This window comes from Otolemur garnettii, unplaced genomic scaffold (assembly GCF_000181295.1).
Source record: "Otolemur garnettii isolate 467f Iridium unplaced genomic scaffold, OtoGar3 scaffold00029, whole genome shotgun sequence".
NCBI classification, from domain to species: Eukaryota; Metazoa; Chordata; class Mammalia; order Primates; family Galagidae; genus Otolemur; species Otolemur garnettii.
This window is the reverse complement of record NW_003852424.1, coordinates 4,068,087-4,074,130: the sequence shown is the minus strand read 5'-3', so window position 1 is coordinate 4,074,130 and position 6,044 is coordinate 4,068,087.

The following is a 6,044-nucleotide window of genomic DNA, read 5'->3' as shown; positions in this document are numbered from 1 at the left end:
AAAAATATGCACAGTACTTTCTTTTGCAAGTATTTGTGTATTTAATGCAGGGCCCAAGACAACTCTTATTCTTCCAATGCACAGCAGAGAAAAAGGAAGGTTGGACACCCCTGGATTAAATAGGCAAAATGCCATAAATCAGAATGCCTCCCTTTTCCATGTGTTACTCTCTGTGGCATACCTACTCCATCTTTAAACAATAGGCAAATGAAGACCAAGTTTTGAAAAGGAAAAAAATAAAAAAGGAACAGAAAGAAAGGGAGTGAGAGAGCAAAGGGATGGAGAAAGATAATAACTTTTAGAGAAATTATGAAAAATAGTTTTCCTGTAAACAATGCTGTAGTGTCCTATTAAAAAATTATTCCCTCCTTTCATTCTCAGCTATCTCTTTTTTAATGGCTAAGCTTTCTGGAAAACCATAAGAAAAATCATTGCCCTAAAAAAGTACACAGCATAGTTTTTAAAGAAGACAAAAGTAAAAAAAAAAAAAAACATAAATAACAAGAAAAATCATTCAGTTATTTATTTTATTCAATAAACGGGTAAGCTACCAAATACCAGGCTCTGTTCTATGAACTGAGACTACAAAAATAAAATAGGCAGATTTAGTCTAGACTCCCAAGGAGCTTGCCTTCTGCTGGGGAAGGTAAACAGTAAGCAACAAATAAATGCACATACAATAGTGACAAATGCTGTGCAGAGAGTAAATAGAGAGTGACACCAGGCCTGACATTAGCAACCCTTAAGAACAATCATCCAGCTTGCAAGTATCAGGGGTGAACACTTCAGGCAGAGGAATAGTTGGGGCAAATATTCTAAGCAGCTAATAAGCCATGTGGTTTCAAGGAATAGAAAAGACAGTGAGTGAAGAAGAAAGTGAGAGTGGGTGGTCCACCAACGGTGCCCGCAGGATCGGCTAAGCAGGTATCACCTGAAAAGCTGTAACCAGAGGGGCCCAAGACACGCACCTCTGGCCAAGTCAGACACTGAAGAGATGGGGCCTCCTGCCCACAACGAGCCCTTGTAGTCTCTGCAACCGCTTGAATCATCAGTGCCTCCCTCACAGTTCCAAAGAGCAGTAGCCAGGACAATAAGGGCCTGCTAGCAAACTGGTTAGATTCTGCACTTATCCCTAGGTAAGGAATTGGGATTGGTCTCCCCAGACAAAGAAGGTCCTTGAATTCTTAAACAAATGGAGACAGACAGCTTGGTCCCCAGAGAAGCTCAACTTCATCCCCATCTTCACTTGAAGACTTGCTCATTTAAAAACAAAGCATCCTGAAGCGGTTGAAGCGGCTCATGGCATTACATATGTGGAAGGATAAATTAAGAACAGTTCTCCACCCTCGTACCCCAAGTTTGTGGACTTTTTTTAATCAGTATCTTCTTTATTGATCCCTCAACGCATTCACTCTGAATGGGTAAGAGATGTTTTCTACAACATGGAGTCCCCCTATTGGGTAAGTAACTCAGGAAGGAGTAAGATTTGTTCAAAATCGTGTTTCTCAAGTCCCATGATTTTCTCATGAGGGACTAGACTCTGCTTTCCCAGGGAGAAAACAAATCTGATGGTGATGAGCGAGACCTTAGGTGAGGCAGCCACCAATCCCCCCAGTAAATAAACAGAACTGGAATCACAGCCTCACTCTTCCCTTAAACTTTCTCCTGCCCTATCAGGTGCCAGAAAGTTTGAGTTAAAGACAGACCTTTATTAGCCTGAGGTCAAATCTAAACTTCTGAGGTTTTTAAGCTACTTTAAAGGGCCAGGAATTTAGGACTCCTTCCTCTTAGGAGAATCAGTGGACGTATACGACAGAGTGAAGAAGTAGGATACTAGGTGATGGGCCATGAAGAGGCCCTTTGAGAAAAAGACAAGGGAGATTAAATAAATAGAAACTAGATAGGAGTGAGCAGATAGTCATATGGATGCTGATACAGATGTAGGTAAGGACACAGACATATAGATATGCACATAAACACACACAGACAGGTGGACTTGGCACTTCAAAACCCGGAGAACTTGGCCAGGCACTGTAGGTGGCTCAAGCCTGTAATCCCAGCTCTCTGGGAGGTTGAGGTGTGTAAACTGCCTGAATTCAGGCATTCAAGACACCAGCCTGAGCAAGAGCAAGACCCCATCTCTACTAAAAAAAGAAAAAATTAGCCGAGTGTTGTGGCAGATGCCTGTAGTCTCAGCTACTTTGGAGGCTGCGGCAAGAGGATCTCTTGACCCCAAAGGGTTTAAGGTTGCTGTGACCTATGATGATGCCACCACATGGAACCCAGGGTGACACAGTCAATTCAAGGTGACCTTAAAGGCTATTCCCCTCTTTATCTCATGGCCTCCACACACACACACATACCCTCCATCTGGGAGTGAGGAGCAGCCCCTGTAGCACAGACAGAAGCAGCCTTGCTATGTGTGCCTACGACACACACGAAATTCCACACTTCTACAACAAACTGATCAGGAGGCAGTTACAGACGCTAAAATACAGAGCATGGTCAGTTCCTATAATGCACCACAGCCTGCATCTAAACATCCAGACCTCTTAGTGTATTCAAAAAGATTCTGTTTACTAAAACATATTAAACAATTGTTAAGAACCGTAGCTTACAGTAAGGTTAAATGGTGTAGTGTCTGGGAGTCAGTATTTCTCCATTGAACACTGAATGATTAATTATCCCACTGTCCTCCACATGGGTGGTGGTGGTGCAAATCAATATCTAGAAGCAATTTGGGGTTCTTTCCAAGAGAAAATAAACGTTGAGCAAATGCTACAAACCCAAAAGAATTCAGGGCAAGAGTATAAATAATCTCGGCCTCTACTTCTATTCCATTTTGATTTGATTTTCATATTGTTTCAGGGAAATTCTGAATGCACTCATTATAGATCAAAGCTTCAAAAAGAGTTAGGAGAACTGGGGGAGGGGAGGAAGGCGGGAGATGATGTTTGGAGGTGCGGGAGCAGGCAGGTTTCTCTGTGAGATGATGCTCACAGCGTCTTTGTTTTCATTTTCTAACTTTATGAAAAATGCAAATCTTGTAATGTTCCAGAGCAACAGAAACAGCAGAAAGTATGTGTCAGAGCACATTTAGTTGTCTTCATATACCTTTAACATATCATTGCAATTTGTAAATAAAATAACTTTTTTCTTCCCTCCCTGGAGCATGAGGATTTTACAAGGATACATTTCTGGGGAATGAGCCTGCCTCCCTACTCCAACGGGTGTTTACAATTTACCTATGAGGAAAAGAAGTAAGGTTTGTAAGTTTCATACAAGACAACAGAAATGTTACCACTTGAATAGAAACCTAATGGCTTATGTTTTGATAGCTTGGGTTTTCCCTGAAGAACTAGAACATTTGCATAGATCACCTCACTGGATTCCACAAAGTTGCTCTGAGATTTTGGTGCCATACATATGTCTCTGTAAAACATTCCCACTGAAAAGAGAGAAGATCTAAGCAAGTAGAAAAGTAGATCAGAAAAATGGGAAAGTAAGACCTTGGATTTGTAATTTGAGTACAAATGTAGAGCACCTTTTGTGTTAGAATGCTGTTCATAGTAGAATACTAATTACATTTCAGGTATTACTCATTTTAGGTTATTTGAGGGAAAGCCTAACATAAAAGGAAAAAGAGAAGAACATTCTGGAAAGTTTTCCTTGAGTCTCTGGTTCGCTGCACCCTGACTAAAGAAAATAAGGATCACATTACCAGAAGAAAAGTTCCCAGCACAGTGTCAAGGCTGATATTTGTTCACATTCCAAAAGCCAGTTTGGATTTTTTTTTTTTTAATTTCACACCGTTGATTATATTCTCATTTTTCACACATTGAAAAACTTCTTTTCACAAAAGGACAAGTGTTGTCAAACCAGGTCAGAGTGGATAAAGAGAGTTGTAACTTCAAAAGTCCGAAAGATTTGGAAGCCCTGTTCTGAATAAAGAGCACACAGGTAGGCTGTGCACCTGTGTTCTGTACATCACGGGCTGCATTGTTCAGATTTCAATACGATGTCGATAAGTAATAAATATCACATTGATTCAAGACATTTTCTCTGGATTGTCAAAATTCTTTGTAATAGGCTGGAAATTTTCTTTGAGGGTTTGTTTTGTTGCCAATGGATAAAACAATCCACTTCCCGTCTCCCCTTACCTCCTTCAAACTATGTCAGCATGGGTTTCTGGCATCCAAGAGACATTTCCTGGGCCCATTTGATGATATAAACTACTTGATTTTGTGAAAATATCCAGAGAAATTACTAGAAGAAATGCTATCTGTGAGGAAAGAGCTTGAGTGCCAGAGCATGAGGTGTTCTATATCCTAGATCGGCCCCCCTGTCAGCCCACATTCAGCAAGCTCCCCAAAGCTCTCCTTCAACAGCTCAAACGTATTTGCAAAGCACATACCTAGTGAAAGACTTATATCCAGAATTTACAAAAAATACCATAGCTCAATATTAAAAAGATAAACAACCAGTCAAAAGTGGCCAAAAATAGGAATAGAAATTTCTCCAAAGATAGCACAAATGTCTAGTAAGCACATGAAAAGATGCTCAATATTATTACTCATTAGGGAAATGCAAATTAAAACCACAAGGAGACACCACTTCACAAGCACAAGAATGACAGTAGTGAATAAAACAGGTTGGTAAGGATGTGGAGAAATGGGAACTTCTTGTACATTGCTGATGTAATTATGAAATTGTACAGCTATGTTATAAAATATTCTGGCAGTGTCCCAAAAGTTAAATATAAAACTTTCATATGATTCGGTAATTATACTTTTAGCTATATTCATATGAGAAATGAAAACATACGTTCCCATAAATACTTCCACACAAATGTTCATAGCAGCATTATTCATAATTGCCCCAAACTGGAAACACTCTGTATTAGTCTATGCAGGCTGCTATAACAAAATGCCATAAAACATGGGGGCTTAAACAACAGACATTCTCATGGCTCTGGAAGCTGGAGAGCATAAGATCAGCGTGTCAGCTTGGTCAGGTTCTGATGAGGGCCCTCTTCCTGGCGTGCAGCTGTCCGCCATCTCACTGTGGCTTACATGACAGACTGAGTGTTAGGACATTAATCCCATCATAAGGACCCCATCCTTAGGACCTCATCTAAAACTAATTACCATCAAAGGCCCCATCACCACATACCATTACATTGGGGGTTAGGGCTTCCAATATGAATTTTGAAGGAACCCAAATATTCAGTCCATAACTCTCTGCCCCTGGGCCCTTACAATTCATGTTCTTCCAGCATGCAAAATACCAAACAGCCCCCAAAGCCTCAACTGATTTCCACATTACCTTGTTGAAAGCCCAAAGTCTCATCTAAATATCAACTAAATCAGCTATTGTGGGATTGGAGGTCTGATTCACCTGGAGGTCAAATTCCTCTCCCTGTGAACCTGTGAAATGAAACAAAATAACAATTATAGGACAGGCATAGAATAGTCTAATTTAGGACAGTCCCATCCTAAAATTTAGAAATAGAAATTAAAGAGGTCCCAAGAAAGGTCAACACCAAGCAAGACAAATTTCATGAGATCTTAAGACAAGAGAAGAATCCTCTTTCTCTCAGTGCTCTGCCCTCCAGACCTACTTAAGGTGGCAATGTCACCACCAGGACTCAGCAGGCTACTGAGTATTCTCTGGGGAAACTGAGCTTTGAAACTGAGATTTAGGCAGCATTTCCCTCCAGGCCTGTATACTCTGGGCCAGTGGTGGCAGAGACTGCCCTGATAACCTCAGAATCACTTTTGGGATCCTTCTTCATTTTTCATGAACAAAAGCATATGTTTGTTTGTTCGTTTGTTTTATTTTTATTTTTTTTTTTTTATTGAATGGTAACTATGTACGTTAATGCACTTCTGGGGTACAATGTGGGGTTTTCACACACAATCTGAAACACTTCCATTGAACTGGTTAACATAGACTTCATGTCATTTTCTTAGTGATTGTTTAAAACGTTCACATTCTACTCTTAGAAAGATTCACTTGTACCCTTGTAAGATAAACCTCAGAAG